The sequence below is a fragment of the Phyllobates terribilis genome, unplaced genomic scaffold (genome assembly GCF_046119375.1).
Source record: "Phyllobates terribilis strain yellow unplaced genomic scaffold, ASM4611937v1 Scaffold_130__1_contigs__length_5004896, whole genome shotgun sequence".
Taxonomy (NCBI): domain Eukaryota; kingdom Metazoa; phylum Chordata; class Amphibia; order Anura; family Dendrobatidae; genus Phyllobates; species Phyllobates terribilis.
In genome coordinates, this window is record NW_027362890.1 from 2,322,009 (window position 1) to 2,340,266 (window position 18,258).

Below are 18,258 nucleotides of genomic sequence, written 5' to 3' on the forward strand. Positions count from 1 at the left end.
CAGAACTGCTGGCCCAACTGCCTAGAGACCCGGATCGTGCGCGCGCAGCGCTGGAAGATCTGAATAGGAGGATGGTCCGGGCGCAGCGGGATGTGTTTGCCGGGTGGAGAGAGGAGATGGCCCGGCAGCACGGAGGTGACCAGCAGAGGACCCCGCCGGAACCGGGCAGCGCGCTTACCACTGGGCGCGGAGAAGAGGGACCGGCAGCTGCAGATGAAGCCGCGGAGGAGGCCACGGAGACCGAGGCAGGTAATGGGGATGCCACCACCCCAAGCCCGGGGAACACCAGCCTGCCCTCACCCTCCGTTGCGGGACCCGAAGCCCCGGGGACCGTACCTGACACCACGCCTCCACCGCCACCAGCTAGGCCTCAGGCAGCAAGCACCGTCGTCACGCCCCGCCCCGCGCTGTGCCCTCTGAACCCTGGCGCCGTACAGCGTGAGACGTCACGGGCCAGGACGCAAGACCCAGCACACCCGGGCGCCGCTGCCTCACCAGCGCCCCCTACCTTGGCGGTGCCACCCCCGGGCGCGACCAACAAGCGACCACCGGCCTGGTCGCAAGGCCGAGTGCCAAGAGGGCCCGGACGGGTCTGAAGAGTATGAAGCAGGAGGACATCGCCACTGAAAGGTGATGGTACACAAACTGTACATAGTTACCCGTCAGGGTACAGGAACTGTTTACTGTTGTGGAACTGTTGCTGAGTGAAGTGTGGTCCCCGTTGGGACTCGTGTGAAATAGTTAAAGGACTGTTACCTGTGTGCCCCTAATCCCTAACCAGGCTGAGGACTGTGAGCAGCCATTCCCCTATCCCCACTGGCCGAGGACTGAGAGCGGCCATACCCTTGTACATAGTTGCGCTTCTTAAAGCGCCCCCTACTGGTTTTATACAAGAACCGCAATGTCTACCTCAAAATTAAAATGGACTGTTGCACCTTTACCTGGTCGCAAGTTGCACAGCGGCCAGAGCTCAAGAATATGTTTTGAAAATGTTTATGTGAAAATGTCTTATAATGGAAAGTTTAATATGCTGCTAAAATAGTAATGCCAAAAGTTTTATATGGTGTTTTGCAAAAAGAGTTCCAGTGGCATTAGTAGAATGTTTTATAAAAATGTTTTATACCAGTAACGTTAAAAAGAGAAGGGTACCTCCCATAAAGGGATGAGTGAAAAGTTAATGTCTTATATACGAATGCATTCTAAAATTTTGTATGTTTTTGAATTGTCTTTGCTCTTTTCCAGCCCGAGGACGTGCTGTGATTTACCAGGGGGGAATGTAGCACCCCGAGGGCTCGGCTGCTACAGGGGTATTGCACCTCAAACCAGAGGTGTGATATTCCACTCCCGGGTAAGGATGGAGTGTGGACCAGGGCTCGGTAGGCTGCATGCACCACACACACCCCATTTCCGAGGAACAGACCAACGGTGCTCCCACTAGACAGAGTGCAGGCACGACAGCTTCTGTTCCTGGCTGGAGTGGGGAGGGGAAAGTACACCCAGTGGTGTAGGAGCAGATAGGGGTGCGTTTCTGGGCATAGATAGGAGCCCATTGGTTGCTAGTCACCTGGGCTCACACATAGAGGGAGGTATATAAGGTGGGCACCATCTTAGGTCAGTGGTCAGTTCAGAGAGGAGCTCAGCCAGAGAGGGCTGACAGGGAGCTGTGGCTCAGTCTGGGCCCAGCTCCAGAGCCAGGCCTGGAGTGAGGCCAGGAACAGCAGAAAGAGAGAGAGGAGAAGGAACAGCAAGGAGAGTAAGAAAGGAACTGAAACGGAGGAGAAAGGCGAGGAACACAGAGAAAGGCCCAGAGACACGAAGGCAGAAGGAACCCCATATTCCCAGAGGAGATACTGGGTGAAGGGTTGGCAGAGCAGGGTACCGGAACCCGAATTGGTGGAGGCGACTAATCCTCAGCCAAAACCGGAGGTTGTCACCACATCTTGGTGCGACCCCTCACTACATCCACCAGAAAGGCATACCGCATAGGGTCAGGGAAACCGGAGAGAGGTTTCACCAACAGAAGGCCCGAGGAAGCTGGACAAAGGTGGGTCACTGGTGAGGACGGCCAGTAGAAAGGAAGAGAGGGGAGCTCTGAACCGCACTCTGGAATTGCCTGGGAGTTGACCGAGTCCCTCACCTGGTGGACGCAGCACGGCTCGGGCGGTCACTGCTGGCCGAAGTGATCTGAACAACAACAGTGAGTAAAGCTTTGGAAACTGCACCACAAGTCTCTGTGTTTCATCGCCGCACCAGCACCATCAGTACTGGGACACTCGCACCATCACTCCCATCATTATCCACACTAGCTGCCCTGAGGCAATACTCCTCCCGTGGGGAGTCATCCCATACTCAGCTGCACAAACAACATCAGCCTCAGCGGTCTGCAGTGCAGCGGCGGTCCCCACTGACCGCAATCTACGGGTGGCGTAGTCGGACACTTATTACAATACAAATAGACTGCCACTGGTTTGACCACCCTGGGCACGGACCGGGTCACCGCCACGGAGAACTACAACCCCCAGCGATCCGGCTCCTGGTATTCCCCCTGCACAGCAGCAGCAGCACAGGCCCAGGGGGCGCGTCATATGCATCTCATTTGCAGGATGCACACTATTCATTTCAATATGGAGCGGAGTAGGAGGAGACTTTCATTACTGTTCCCTTTACTTCCTCCCTGCTGATAGGAAATGCCATGCTGTTTGCTTGTGTCCTGTGATTACAGCAGCCTGCAACAGTTTTCAGCGTGCACTCCCCGGCTCAGGCATCAAGCAGTAAATGATAACATTAAAACGCTGCTACCCCTTTGTTAGTCACTTTTTTATCTTCTTCCCCTTCTACGAATGCTATAGTCCGTTATTCTAGAACTGCTCTGAAAATGGTTCTCTCTGGAGTGTTGGGATTTGGGTTTAGGGTGGGTTATGGGAATTGAAGTTCAGATACTTTGCTCATATTTTTACTATGGAATTACTATGTCATGTATGTTATTTGAAAGATGGAATATTTGTAGTTGGAGTTTTTCAATAAAAATTATTTGATTAAAAAAAAAATGAAATTAAAATTCCTCTGTTCTTGAGAAAGCATAGGATTTTACTAAGAGGTAAATTGCACGTTCCTTGTTTTCCGGGCACTTTACATTTTTGCTAGTTTTGTACGATTACACAATCCCTTTTATAGGCCAGTGCCAGTTGTACATCTCTCCCTAAACTCCTGTTCACACTATATTTTATGCCAGTTTTATTCTATGGTTTCTAGATGTTGTCCAGCTTTGATAAATAATTAGTATTTATACTTTTGCTTTTAGATAGACTTGAAGAATGCAGATCCGGAAAGGGTGGAGAAACAAATTGAGAAGATGTTTGACGTTCCCGCTAGTGACTGTATCCGGGTACAATGCGCTCCAGATCAAAATCATTCCTGTAGGCAAATTTAACTCCGCTGTCTGTACCTTGTCTTTTTATTTTTTTCTTCAAAATGTGGCTGGAAAAGGGGCAATGTAGCGAGGAATTTACATCAATTTTTGGTGTTAAAAAAAAAAAAAAATTTTGTGATGCATCATTTTTGTGCAAAAATGTGCAGCTTCCTATTTTACAGCACTCTTGCAACTTTTAGAAATTGGGCTTGGTAAGCTACACAGGTCTAAGAACGACCCATTGGGGTTTTACGTGTTAAAAAAATGATCATATGGAAGATTTTGTGATCTGCGGTTACATGATTGTAATAACAACATTAAAGCCCCATTCAGATGTGCAGGTTTTATCCATGAGAAACTGAGCAGAATGATATATAGGTTTGTGGGAGAAGATTCAGTATAAATTGTAATTTATTCATTAGATTTGAGAGTCCTCAGTGGTTGATACCTTTAATGGCTAACTGAAAAGATGGTAACAAATTGCAAGCTTTCCAGACGACTCAGGCTTCTTCATCAGGCAGACCTGAGACCTGAGTAGTCTGGAAAGCCTGCAATTTGTTACCTTTTAATGGCTAACGGAAAAGATGGTATCAACCACTGAGGACTCTCAAATCTAAATACTCTTCTATCTACTGGCTAATACGGTACAAAGATAGATGTTTTTCCTGTATCAATTTATTCAGTGGAATCCTGCTGTTTGTACAGATGAGTCCAGTGGGCGGTCCTACTAGTGATTGACAGCTATCTTTGCCTGCATGGTCATACAGGGAACTGTCAATCACTTAGTAGGACCGCCCACTGGACTAGTGTACATACGGCAGGACTTTTCACTGCATAAAATGCCAGTTTTGCTGACTCTCTTCCCACAGATATGTCTATCAGTCTGATCAACTTCTCTGCTCTACAACACCCCCTACAGATCTTATACCATTTCAGCATGACAGGTTCCTTTAATCACCTGCAGATGACATAAGTAGCCATGTTCTGTGTGGCTTACGGAGGGGCTTGATTGCTTGTCAGCTTCAAACTGGTTTCATTTCTTCTGATTCGTTGTAGCCGAGTTCTAAACTATATTAAGAAATTCATTTCTCTGTTTATTTCTATTAGATGTCGGGGAAGCTTGGAACAAATGTGGAAAGTGTTCTTCAAGAAGTTGTCAGGAGGCTTCCACCGTGAGTACGGACTAATGCGGCTCTATCCATCTTCTCTTTATTAAAGGGAACCTGTCACCTTGGAAAATGCTATGTACCTGCAGGTATAGGGTTAATCTGCAGATAAATATTGTTACAATGCTGCGGCCGCCTTATTGATAGTGTAGGTACCGGGAGAAAATTAACTTCTTTCCTCCCTGCAGCCGCCGGCCTTCACTCATCGTTGTGCACGGAGCGGCTACAGTCTTGGATCACAGCACCGCTCGCTATATCAGGGGCGACGGCTGTAAACCCGGCCCGGATTTTGATTGACAGCTTGCTCTGCACAGATGCGCTGCAGAACCACTTAGAATCTGAGTGAAGGAGTAGTATGTTCACAGATAGAGAATATGGCTCATCCACGTGCAGATCTGCTCCACGTCCGATTACATATTTGTGGGAGAAACCCTAGTGGCAGCCTCATATTTCTGACATGGATCCTCTAGCACTATTTGTGAAACTGCGGCTCCCAGCATAACTTGATGAGAGACCGTCAGTCTGCTGGGACCTGTAGTTTCACTACAGCAGGAGTGTCACAAGCTGCGGACCTCCGCTCACTCCAGCACTGGTCGGCATTTTCAGCACGTGAACGTACGCTATGCTTTCTGGAGACAAAAGGGTGTAGATAATTTTATCAAACCCTTGACTGTAAGTTTGCTGAACCCTAAGTGGATTATATTGTTCCCACAGTTTCAGTTTTGGACCATTTAAGGGGAATTTAAAGGGTTCTGGCCACTGATTTTCCTTAAAGGTGATCAGTATCCCTGTATGTCTTTGTATATACTTGATAAAGACCTATAACAGGTCGAAACGTTATGTGATGGCGGAATAAACTTTGTCTTTTGGAATTCATCACTCTGGACTGAACGCGGTTTACTTACCTTTATTCCCCTTAACAGGATGTCTTATTTTTGTGTTTTAGTCCCAAGATTGAAAAGGGCAGCCCTCTTAAAGCCCTGCTGTTTGACTCCACGTTTGATCACTACAGAGGCGTCGTAGCAGCATCGCCCTGTGTGGAGGTGACGTGTGTAAAGGCAATAAAATCGTGTCTGCCCACTCTGGCAAGTGCTATGAAGTCAATGAGGTTGGCATACTGACCCCAGAGGAAGTGGCAGCCGAAAAACTAAGGTTTTTTTTAATAATTTTATTAGCCTTTCCCTCTGTCTTCACCAATCAGCCCTCTGTATTGATGATTAGATCAAAGATGTAGACAGGGATTGTCTCACGCTGCATCTCCTTCCTGATTGTATCACTGAGAAGACAGAAGCTGCCCCATCCCATTCTCCAAGAAATGCAGAACCCAATGCATCTGCTGTCCGTGATCCGCTTATTGTCAGAGGACATCATTAGGGACTGCATTTTCTCATTGCTTAAGAAATTGTTGGGGGATCCTGCTAATTGCTGAATAATAAAACTGCAGCTCCACTCCATTTAAAGCAGTGTTTCCCAAACTCCAGTCCTCATGGCCCCCAACAGGTCAGGTTTTCAGGATTTCCTCAGTATTACACATGTGATGAAAGTATCATCAAGGAATCAGGAATTCTCTCACCTGTGCAATACTATGGAAATCCTGAAGACATGACCTGTGGGGGGCCGTGAGGACTGGAGTTTGGGAAACACTGATTTTAAAGGGACTGTCAGCACAGAATGACTGTTGAAACCAAGTACAAGCGCTCCGTGGATCACGGCGTGGGCCAATCCTTTATATACACCTTCCCACCTGCTTGTTTTACCTCTGTCTCCTTCCTTCTCTGGTTCTATGAAGCCAGAGCTGTCAATCAAAGAAGAGGAGGGTGTGGATAGAGGGCAAACAAGCAGGTGGGAAGGTGTATATAAATGATTGGCCCCGTCATGAAGCACCGAGAGTTGGGGCTTAGTTTGAACAGTCATTCTGTGCTGACAGTCCCTTTAGGTGGACGAGATCCAGATGCAGCTCATTTCACCGTGTAAGGCTATGTGCCCACTATGCATTTTTTAAGCGTTTCCGCAGCGGCAATTCCGCCGCAGGAACGCTTAAACGCTTGGTAGAAGGTCTGAAATGTTCCCCAATGATAATCCGCATGTGCTGTGCACATGCTGCGGAAATTTCCGCTGCGGATTATCATTGTGGAAAAATCCGCAGCACTACCAATTATTTTGCGTAAGCGCGGCGTTTTTGCCGCCATTGACTTGCATTGAATCGCTTAATATCCGCATGATTACATGTACACATGCGGATATTAAGCGATTCAACGTGCGGATGGTACCCGGGTCTGGAGAAGAGGAGACTCTCCTCCAGACCCGGGTACCATAGAACCTGTTAAAAAACAAAGAATTTAAAATAAAAAATAAACCTTATACTCACCTTCTGATGGCCCCCGGTCTCCTTAGTGATGCGTCCTGGCTCCCCGGCGGCTCGCGATGGTCTAAAAGGACCTTTCATGACGTCATTTAGTCATGTGATGGGTCGCATCGGATAAGGCCATTGGAAGGTGAGTATAATGTTTTTTTACATTTTTTACCATTTTTATTCTTTTTTTTAACTAACTTGGTCACACTATATAAAATCCATGCCGGTTGCATGGATTTATATAGTGTGACCAAGTTGTCAAGCACTTTTCCATGTGATGCTAAAATCGCTTGGAAAGCGCTTGACAACCCGCATGCGAAATCGTATGTGCAAAACGCGTGACAAACGCTTGTCCCTGGCTGAAAAAAACTCATGTAAAATCCACATGCCAGGGAGATACAGAAACGTTCAGGAAAAAAACGGAGCATTTCTGCATCATGGGCACATAGCCTTAGAGTGCCGCTGTGCAGGCAAAGACAACATCCCCCTCTTTTTGAGAATCAGTGGGGCTTGAAGGGGTACGGCTCCCCATCAGTTATAAAGCCATGTCATGTCATCAATCATATGAGTGTTATGTGGCAATGGCATTGTCTTGACAGCCAAGGATCCTACTGAAGGCCTCCATGTCTTCCATGATTGTACAACTATGAAGCCCGTCCCATAACTGGGATTAATATCAGATTGGTCATTTTACTCTACACTGTAGCGGTAAAGCCATTGGATGTTTTCGGTGACCTGAGCCTGCAAAGTTAAATTCTCCCGTTACATCATTTTTGGCTTCACCACATCTGTTCGTGTTAAAACTAAAAAAAATATCTTCTAGAAATCCTATCGAGAGGATGATGGAATGAAAAAGAAGAAAAAAGATGAAGCGGCAGAATCTCTGGAGTTTATTTTGTTCACTTTGCCTCACCAAGAAAAGTAATAAAAAGATATCAGAAAACATTTATAAAAACTATCAGCTCTAACTGCAAAAAAAGCCCAGATACAACGAATCTACTGGGAAAAAAGCCCAGATACAACGAATCTACTGAAAAAAAAGCCCAGATACAACGAATCTACTGGGAAAAAAGCCCAGATACAACGAATCTACTGAAAAAAAAGCCCAGATACAACGAATCTACTGGGAAAAAAGCCCAGATACAACGAATCTACTGGGAAAAAAGCCCAGATACAACGAATCTACTGAAAAAAAAGCCCAGATACAACGAATCTACTGGGAAAAAAAGCCCAGATACAACGAATCTACTGGAAACAAAGCCCAGATACAACGAATCTACTGGAAAAAAAGCCCAGATACAACGAATCTACTGGAAAAAAATGCCCAGATACAACGAATCTACTGGGAAAAAAGCCCAGATACAACGAATCTACTGGAAAAAAAAGCCCAGATACAACGAATCTACTGGGAAAAAAAGCCCAGATACAACGAATCTACTGGGAAAAAGCCCAGATACAACGAATCTACTGGAAAAAAAAGCCCAGATACAACGAATCTACTGGAAAAAAAGCCCAGATACAACAAATCTACTGGAAAAAAGCCCAGATACAACGAATCTACTGGGAAAAAAGCCCAGATACAACGAATCTACTGGAAAAAAAGCCCAGATACAACGAATCTACTGAAAAAAAAAGCCCAGATACAACGAATCTACTGGAAAAAAAGCCCAGATACAACGAATCTACTGGAAAAAAAAGCCCAGATACAACGAATCTACTGGAAAAAAAAGCCCAGATACAACGAATCTACTGGGAAAAAGCCCAGATACAACGAATCTACTGGAAAAAAAGCCCAGATACAACGAATCTACTGGAAAAAAAAGCCCAGATACAACGAATCTACTGGAAAAAAAAGCCCAGATACAACGAATCTACTGGGAAAAAAAGCCCAGATACAACGAATCTACTGGAAAAAAAAGCCCAGATACAACGAATCTACTGGAAAAAAGCCCAGATACAACGAATCTACTGGGAAAAAAGCCCAGATACAACGAATCTACTGAAAAAAAAGCCCAGATACAACGAATCTACTGGAAAAAAAGCCCAGATACAACGAATCTACTGGAAAAAAAGCCCAGATACAACGAATCTACTGGAAAAAAAGCCCAGATACAACGAATCTACTGGAAAAAAAGCCCAGTTACAACGAATCTACTGGAAAAAAAAGCCCAGATACAACGAATCTACTGGAAAAAAAAGCCCAGATACAACGAATCTACTGGGAAAAAGCCCAGATACAACGAATCTACTGGAAAAAAAGCCCAGATACAACGAATCTACTGGAAAAAAAAGCCCAGATACAACGAATCTACTGGAAAAAAAAGCCCAGATACAACGAATCTACTGGGAAAAAGCCCAGATACAACGAATCTACTGAAAAAAAAAGCCCAGATACAACGAATCTACTGGAAAAAAAAGCCCAGATACAACGAATCTACTGGAAAAAAAAGCCCAGATACAACGAATCTACTGGGAAAAAAAGCCCAGATACAACGAATCTACTGGGAAAAAAAAGCCCAGATAGAACGAATCTACTGGAAAAAAAGCCCAGATACAACGAATCTACTGAAAAAAAAAGCCCAGATACAAAGAATCTACTGGAAAAAAAAGCCCAGATACAACGAATCTACTGGAAAAAAAAGCCCAGATACAACGAATCTACTGGAAAAAAGCCCAGATACAACGAATCTACTGGAAAAAAAGCCCAGATACAACGAATCTATTGAAAAAAAGCCCAGATACAACGAATCTACTGGAAAAAAAAGCCCAGATACAACGAATCTACTGGAAAAAAAAGCCCAGATACAACGAATCTACTGGAAAAAAAGCCCAGATACAACGAATCTACTGGGAAAAAAAGCCCAGATACAACGAATCTACTGGGAAAAAAAGCCCAGATACAACGAATCTACTGGGAAAAAAAGCCCAGATACAACGAATCTACTGGAAAAAAGCCCAGATACAACGAATCTACTGAAAAAAAAGCCCAGATACAACGAATCTACTGGAAAAAAAGCCCAGATACAACGAATCTACTGGGAAAAAAAGCCCAGATACAACGAATCTACTGGAAAAAAAGCCCAGATACAACGAATCTACTGGGAAAAAAGCCCAGATACAACGAATCTACTGGAAAAAAAGCCCAGATACAACGAATCTACTGAAAAAAAGCCCAGATACAACGAATCTACTGAAAAAAAAGCCCAGATACAACGAATCTACTGAAAAAAAAGTTTTATAGCTTTTAGAAGGCAAGGATAAAAACAAATTGTAAAAGTGAAGATTATCCCACATGCACTTTGTCACCCAAGGATCTGCATAAACTGCAGCCGGCCCATCTCAGCACCACTTCTTTTGTTTGTGCTTTTTCCTTATTGCTTTCTGTGTCTTTTTAAAAGGGTTTTTCCATCATTTTTTTAAAGTAATTTTTTCCGATATCCAAAGCATTTAAAATTGTGTACGACCCTGTGCAGGATATAATAGAGCGACATTTTATCACACTAGGAATATTCTTATAGTGCCACTAGATGGCGCTCTAATCCTGCATGCAGTACTGATGCTCCTGTCTGCTGCTTTCTATGAATATACATGGATGTTTGGTGCCCAGGAGACTGCAGAGCTGAAAGGGGAATCTGTTATTAAAGCAAATAAAATGTCAATATTGTGTTATGGAAAGTTCTGCAAATTAAAATACAATTTTGTGTTTTTATTGCCATTCAATACAAATCTGTTGTGGCCGCATGATGGTTCTCAGCTTGTTACAGTGCGATTAGCAGAGCTCTCTGATGTGGTATTTAGGGTCTGGGAAGTTATAACATATATGTTGATAGATCCAAAATAGTTTTACATCCAAAATTCAGTGCTGACTAATCTCACAGCATTTCTGACTTAAATGAATGTAACTAGATGAAATACTATTTTTGCTTCATGCAGCCACCACCAGGGGGAGCTGTTGACATGTGATTATGTACAGCTAGTATTGGACCCAACCGCAGCAGTAGAAGTCTGTCTCCAGTGAGCGCCCTCTAGTGCCAGCTGTATATAGCTGTAGTGAACTCATGCAGTGCTGGGTCTCAGAGCCGTTGCTACCTTCTTTTATGGTAGATTTGTACCTGATATTCAATGTAGAATTTGATGAATCTGCACTAATTGTGAATATATATTACTCTCATTGCTTCTAAGATATGCTGGGCAAGTAGGTTATCTAATGGCTGGGATGAAGGACGCACAGGAAGCACAAATAGGAGACACTCTGCATTTACTGAAGCAGCCAGTGGCTCTGCCCGGCTTTAAGCCTGCGAAACCCATGGTGTTTGCAGGTGAGTTGAACCCTAATACAAATTAAATGGTTCCTGTACTTGATCCCATTCGATAGATAATGTGCAAAATCCCTTTATAAAATTCAATTAAGTTGGAGTTACTTTTCAGGGGTTAGATAACCTAAAAGTGTCGGCCGGTAGGGTCTCCCTTCTGTCTAAGTGTAATTTGTCTCTAGCAGCAGAAACCCCCCTATATGGATTACCGGAAGTGGGGCTTGGCCTTCGTCTCTCTGCTCCTGCCTGTCAAACTGTATATGCAGGCTTAACAGAGATTCAGTCTTTCAGTTAATTGCAGGCATTTCATTAAGCAATGGCGGAAGCAATACGTGCTGAGTAATGAGAGAAGGGATGTCCCAGGACCTATAGTGCTGACAGAATGCTGATAAAGAGCAATCGTCCACTTCAAAAGAGTGGATGGCAAGTTACAGAGCATGTGTATTGGTACTGTTCCAGGACATACTGTTTTATCTACAGTCCATTTAGAATCAAAACTCTGTTCTACATAATATTGTACATGGAACAGAGTATTATGCCAATGTAACTGCAACACGCATCGAAGTCAAAATCTCGGCAGAATTACACCTATAGCCCCCTCAGACTATGCAAAACACCAATTGAGCTTTAACAACTTCAGCTCAAGTGCTCAAAAACTGTGTAACGGGGTCGGAAAGCTATTGTACAGTATACAGTATATATTTTATTAGCGTAATATTAAAACCTGTATTACAAGAGCACTTAGTTCAAGATTCAGCCTCCAGATGGCGTGACATCAGAGATTAGACCCATCTGCAAGAGCGTCCTCAGCAATGAATATATAGTCAATCACAGGGACTAGACGTGTAATGTATCAGTACAACAGTATAACGAGTGTTGTGTAGAGATGAGCGAACCCGAACTGTAAAGTTTGGGGTTCATACCAATGCTGAACTCCGAACACTGGCAAGTCCGTTTTAAGAAAGAGAGACCTCCTAGCCCTTACTACAACCATTTTACAGCATCAAAGTTTGTGTCTGCATTGACTTCTATGGGGTTTGGGTTCAAGTTCTGGTACCCGAACCAAACTTTGGACTAAAGTTTGGTCGAAACCGAACATCCACGGGGTTCGCTCATCCCTAGTGTAGTGTAAATTCTACATATTTTGCGCCTGAGTACCAGTAATGAGGAGATCCTTACCCATTATGTGCCTGCCACTCTCCTAAACACGCGTTTCACTTTTTTAGCTTCTTCAGAGGGTCACAGAGTATACCAAACACTGCCCCCCAGGCACCAGATGTAACCCACAGTATCAATTCCTTTAAGGCTAAAGTTACAGCTATAGAATAGATTGACCTTGACAATTCAAGTGCTTTCTTGTGGGAAGTATGTGCACCCCCCGATCATTTCAGTGGAGAGCGACCATTCCCAGCCACCTCTATTGAGAATCCATGACCGGCACAGGCGCTGTACCCTCGCCTGTCACACTTCAGAAATCCTACTAATTCCTTGTAACAGCCAGGAACGCCTCCACGATTGGATTAGGAACGGTGATCACAGAGTAGATAAATGCCAGAGAACCTTTATTCTGCAGCCGCATTTTTCGTCCCATTAGACTCGGCCTATTTTACAGAAGCCGAGATAATTGAGGAGAGATGTAAGGAAGGAACCTCACGATCCTCCAGGACTAGTCAGCTCAGAGCCGTGACGTGTGGACAAGGTTTTTCTACATTGTGGGGAATTTAGGGAGCGCTGCAGCAAGGGGGTTGGTAATGACACGCCACCGTGACACATAATGCATGGACTGTCTCCTCTCATTTGTTCTTTGAAGCTTGTTTTTCTCGTGAGTGATGCTCGGGGCATGAGAAAAGCCCAAACAATTAACATCAAATAGGTTTTCTGCGATTTGTAAAAAATATATAGCAGAGAGATGGGAATCTAGGAATGATTACATATGGAATAAAAAAATAAAAGAAAAGACCTTCTCAAACTCTGCCCTTTCAGAATCGCGGCTCTCACGGTCCCTGCTCACTTTTGGCAGTGACCAAATCCAGTATATCATTCATGTGGACACTTAAAGTGAATCCATCATTTTAATTTTTATTTCATAAATCAATAGTTTACGTGAAAATAGGAAACTTTGGAATATATCTTATCAAAGAAATTTGCTTCTTTATTTACTAAAATTGATCAGTCATCATCAAGTCTCAATTCTGAGGTAAAAATTTGTATTCAGTGAAGACAGACTTTCCCATTACTGAGATAGGAGATGGCAGCTGCTACTGATAAGGGGGAGGAGCTGTCTCAAGCTCCTCCCTCTTCCTGCCAACATAGAATTGTATCAGTAGCAGCTGCCATCTCCTATCTCAGTAATGGGAAAGTGTCTTCACTGAATACAGATTTTACCTCAGAATTTCATAGTGAATGATACATTTTGGCAGAGAATGAAGAAAATGTCTTTCATAAGATTTATTACAAAGTTGTTTAATTTCATGTGTACTCTTGATTTATGAAATAACAATTAAAAGAGGGTTACTCTTTAAGATAATCGGAAGCCTTAAAGGTCATGTGCTGGAGATGTCGGCTTCACTGCTGAGGTCAGTACTAGTGTTGAGCGAGTATGTTCTATTAACCCTTTCACCGAGTATGCTCGGGCCGAGCTCCGAGTATTTCCAGCTGCTCGGTGATAAGGTTGAATCGCTCCCGTGTGCATGATTTGCAACTGTTTGATGGTTTTATTACATGAGAGGAATGTCTATTTCTTACACTTTCCTCACATGTAATAAAACTGTCAAACGATTCAACCATATCACCGAGCAGCTATAAATACTCGGAGCTCGGCCCGAGCATACTCGCCGAAAGGGTTAACAGAACATACTCGCTCAACACTAGTCAGTACCTTAGTCACATGAATGATGTACGGAAAGCCTGCAGGAAGTAAGCGGAGACCAGTGCGGACTACCGGAGCAATAGTGATGGAGCCATGGGGGGAACAGAGGTGAGAATAGGGATTTTGAATTGAACCCATTCCCTGCTGCTTCCTGAGTTTTTGGAAAACCATTTTAAGATATGTGCACACGGCGTCTCTTAGATTTCGGTACCGCCACTGAGATTTCCCAGACAAGGCCGCTTGAGGAAGACCGCAACGGTCGTTTTCCTGAGGTGTCTTCTCCGGCGGCTTTGCAGCGGCTTTCACTTTACGCTGGTAACTATAGAGAGCAGGCGGCTTCCTAGCGGAAGACACTCAAAGAATGAACCTGTTCCTTATTTTAACCACTTCAGTTTCCGAATCCTAAAGTGGTTAAAAGACATAAGACAGAAGATGTGCACAGCAATGTTGCTTTGACATTGCTGTGCATTATGTTCATATTATGGGGCGCTTTATCTGGCAGATTCCAGGCTGAAAAAGCAGCCTGGAAGGAATCCACTTGAAAAAGATGCCATGTTCGCACACCCTTGGGGTAAGTTCACACACAGTATTTTAATGTGGATTGTTTTATGCGCATTTATTGAGTGGCCATACCCACTCCCAGTTGAGTTCTGACCACCGTTCAAAAACTTGGCAAAGTGTTCCCAGACGGGCAAAAAAAAAAAACACAAAATTTTAAGCAATTTTACACTAGAAAACGGACGTAAACTGCTGGATGAATCGGCCCCTTCGTTTTCTGAAGCAGTCAAAAAACTCAGTGTGAACATACCCTAAATGTGGTTTTTGGAGCAGAATCCACTTCAGAATATTGTGTGAACATACCCTAATGGTTTCTTTTAACTTTCTGTTCCAGGAATGTTTCCAGTTGACCAATCCGAATACAGCAATATGAAGAGTGCGCTGGAAAAGCTGACCTTGAACGATTCAAGTGTCTGTTAGTCGGGACAGCAGTGCAGCTCTGGGTGCTGGCTGGAGGTGCGTCTTCTACTGCCATTATCTGAATTATTTTATATCACTATATATTTTATTTCAGTCATTTCCTATACTGATGATGAAAATATACCGTGAGGGCATTAATGTGTCCTACAGTGATCATAAGGGCACAGTTATCACCTACGGACCGATTAATTGAGCATTAGATAGACATTTCAATAACTTTAATTTCTGAAAAGGGGTCATTTGTGCAAGTTTAATTATTGATATAGTGTGTAAGGCTGAAAAAAAACGTCTTCAGCTCAGAAAATTCTTTTGTAACAATGATCAGGAGGAAAGCAAAAACACATTGCAAGGTAAAGTCCAATTTTTGGCAGAGCAAACCACTGGGTCAACAATTCATCTTGGTAATGTGTTAACCACTTGTATATTACACTCACGAATGGTATCTAGTCCCCTAGTGAATTCAGCAGAGAGTTGCACAGTCTCACGCTCTTACAGTAAAGAATCCTGGTCTTGGCCCTTTTGTTATAGATACGGTACTGAATATATTACAGTATGTCACTCCTTAGCATTTTTTTTTAACTAATAATTTAATCATAATAACTAATAATTTTAACTAATTAATTGTATTACTCTTTCCTTGTATTGCAGTCCACCTATTCCATCTTTGCTTTAATCTCCCACCTTGAACTTGCTAGACCTCGGCTTTGCCTTTCTTGCACACTGGTGGCCAAATCTGTGCACCATGTTCCATATGGAGTCTGACTAGTGAAAATGTATTTTTCATTGTTAAATCACATTTGTCCCTTCTCGGCCCAAACCTCCAGCTTATCCAGATATGTTTGTGACATATTATCCTGCATTTCCATAGCCAGGATTGTCACCGGTACAGTATTGTGTAGATCTGAATCCTCATATCCTCATCAATACACATGTACATGTACACGTGAGCCTGCTGGACTTCCCATAGAGAAGTCAGAAATGGTTTATTACCACCTCTGCCTTCCTGATTGTTTCCTAAACGAGTGCTGTGCATATAGTTTAGGAAGCAATGGCGGTGATCATGTGAGTACCGGTTGCTGGCAGCATGCGGTGCTAGGTTAGCCCCAGATTGACTCAGCAGTTTGCAGGAAGTTGAATTTTGTCATGTTTTGTTATTACCAAATTTCCCTGTAACTGGGCCTGGCATATAAGCCCCAGTTACAGGGGAATACAGTACTGACAAAATGGAGGCAAACGTTATTTGGATGATTGAACCAGAGACCTTTTTAGAGATCTTAAAATCCCATGTACGGAAAAAAAAATATGCCTGGTGATGATCAGAAATGATCTGGTCTTGAACTGGTTTGTAGTTCAGTCTACGACCTGCCTTGTGTATAGTAGGCAGTGCAAATAGCGTGGTGTTTCTCTATTATGATGGACACCGCGTTACTGGTATTTTCCAGACCAATTTCTATTAGAGTGGTGGATACCTATCGAGCACTAAGTAGTTGCCCATTTTATTGACACCTTCGGTATACTTGCCTCTCTATAAATTATAACTAACGTTCATGTCCTGCACAGGTTGGGCTTCCTGGGGCTTTTACACATGGAGGTGTTTAACCAGAGACTGGAGCAGGAATACAATGCATCTGTCATAATGACGTCCTCTACAGTCCCATAGAAGGCTGTGTTGTCCTCTCCAAAGCTGATTAAGGTACTTTCTGTCTATGGCTTCCATGAAGCAGTAATGCCTTATACGTAACCACTCTGCGCTGTATTGTGGGCCTCTCTGATTTGTTGTGCCATACTCCAAAACTAACTATCAGGGTGTTTCATTATTTCTGGGGGAAACAAAATCAGTAAAATTGGACTTTGATGTTGAGATGTTGACATTTTTTGTTCAGTATTTGCAGTTGAAGTGGTTTTCTGCTACTGTAACATTAATGACCTAATTCCAGCACTGGTCATCAATGTCAGATCGGTGGAAGTCCCAACAACTGGCATCACCAACAATCTTCTGTGTGCAGCGGTGGCCAGATGGTGTTCGGCGCGGATCCACACCACTCTAGCACGCTGGTCACTGGTCACTGCCGGGTTCTGCAGATCAGCTCCAATTGTATGATCCCATCTAATTTTCCACATTATTTCTTTAGGAATATGGAGAATCGGAGATTACTATTGTAAATCCATCTGAATTTCCTGACAAATCTGTAGTAAAGGAATATCTTGAACCTATGATTTTGGGCACAATTATCTCACCAGATGACTATCTTGGAAAGATCATGTCGCTGTGTCAGGTCAGTGACCATTGGATCACAAAATTTGAGGTGATGACATTGGGAAATTATATCATAAACATTAATTTTGCAAACACATTATATATGTTATCTTAAATTCTCCATATGTTAAAGGGGTTGTCAAAGACTTAGATATTGATGACTTATCTTTTGGATGGGTGGAGGTCCGCAGCCGCTCCCCCGGCAGCTGGGTGTACACAGTATACGGAGGTGGAAGACCTGAGCTCTGTACACTGTGTAGAGACTGTTATCAGGTTCTGCAGCTCTGCTCTTATTTACTTCAATGGGAGCTGAGCTGTAGTACCTGAGAATGGCCACTATGTGGTATCCTGACTCCATACACTGTTCACTTTTGGGTGCCATGTGAGCTGCAAACAGTGGATCACCGAGTGTAAGAAGCCCCCTGATCTATCAAAGTCCTAGATAACCCCGTATAATACAAGGACGGCAGATTATAGGAAATGTCACCCTATTTTGGGGTAGATGTAGCAAAACTAATGTAAGAGCCAAGTGGAGCAGAGACACGTAGCAGGCAATTTGGTTTCAACCACGGCAAGGTGACCTCCGCATGATGGGTAACTATTTTCCTAAACATGCCTCTCTTTGGCTATAAGCCTACAATTTTAAGTGGACAGTTAGAAAGCAACACTAATTAAAAGCACCCTTGGGTTGATGGGTGGAGTGCAGAGTCAGAAAAGGAGGCAGTCAAAACCTCCATGGTAAACTGCAAGAAAACAAAAAACCTGACCACCACCTCTTGGCCCTTACAGAGTGCTGCTGTTCTTTCTTATTTTATGTTATGCAGTCATTGCAGCGTGCACCTGTTCACACTATATGGAGGTTGTTAGGGATCCGGGTGGTGGAACCTCTGTGCTGCGGTGCAAGGAGGGACCA

The 18,258-nt window shown here is 43.8% G+C and overlaps 1 long non-coding RNA gene across 1 annotated transcript; it reads left to right on the forward strand.

Moving 5' to 3' along the window:
• Positions 1-11,148: 11,148 nt before the first annotated feature.
• Positions 11,149-17,358, forward strand: LOC141203885 (uncharacterized). The gene is made up of 4 exons (XR_012274899.1): positions 11,149-11,247; positions 15,003-15,124; positions 16,649-16,781; positions 17,221-17,358. It is a non-coding gene; the product is annotated as an uncharacterized lncRNA (long non-coding RNA).
• The last annotated feature ends 900 nt before the right edge of the window (positions 17,359-18,258 follow it).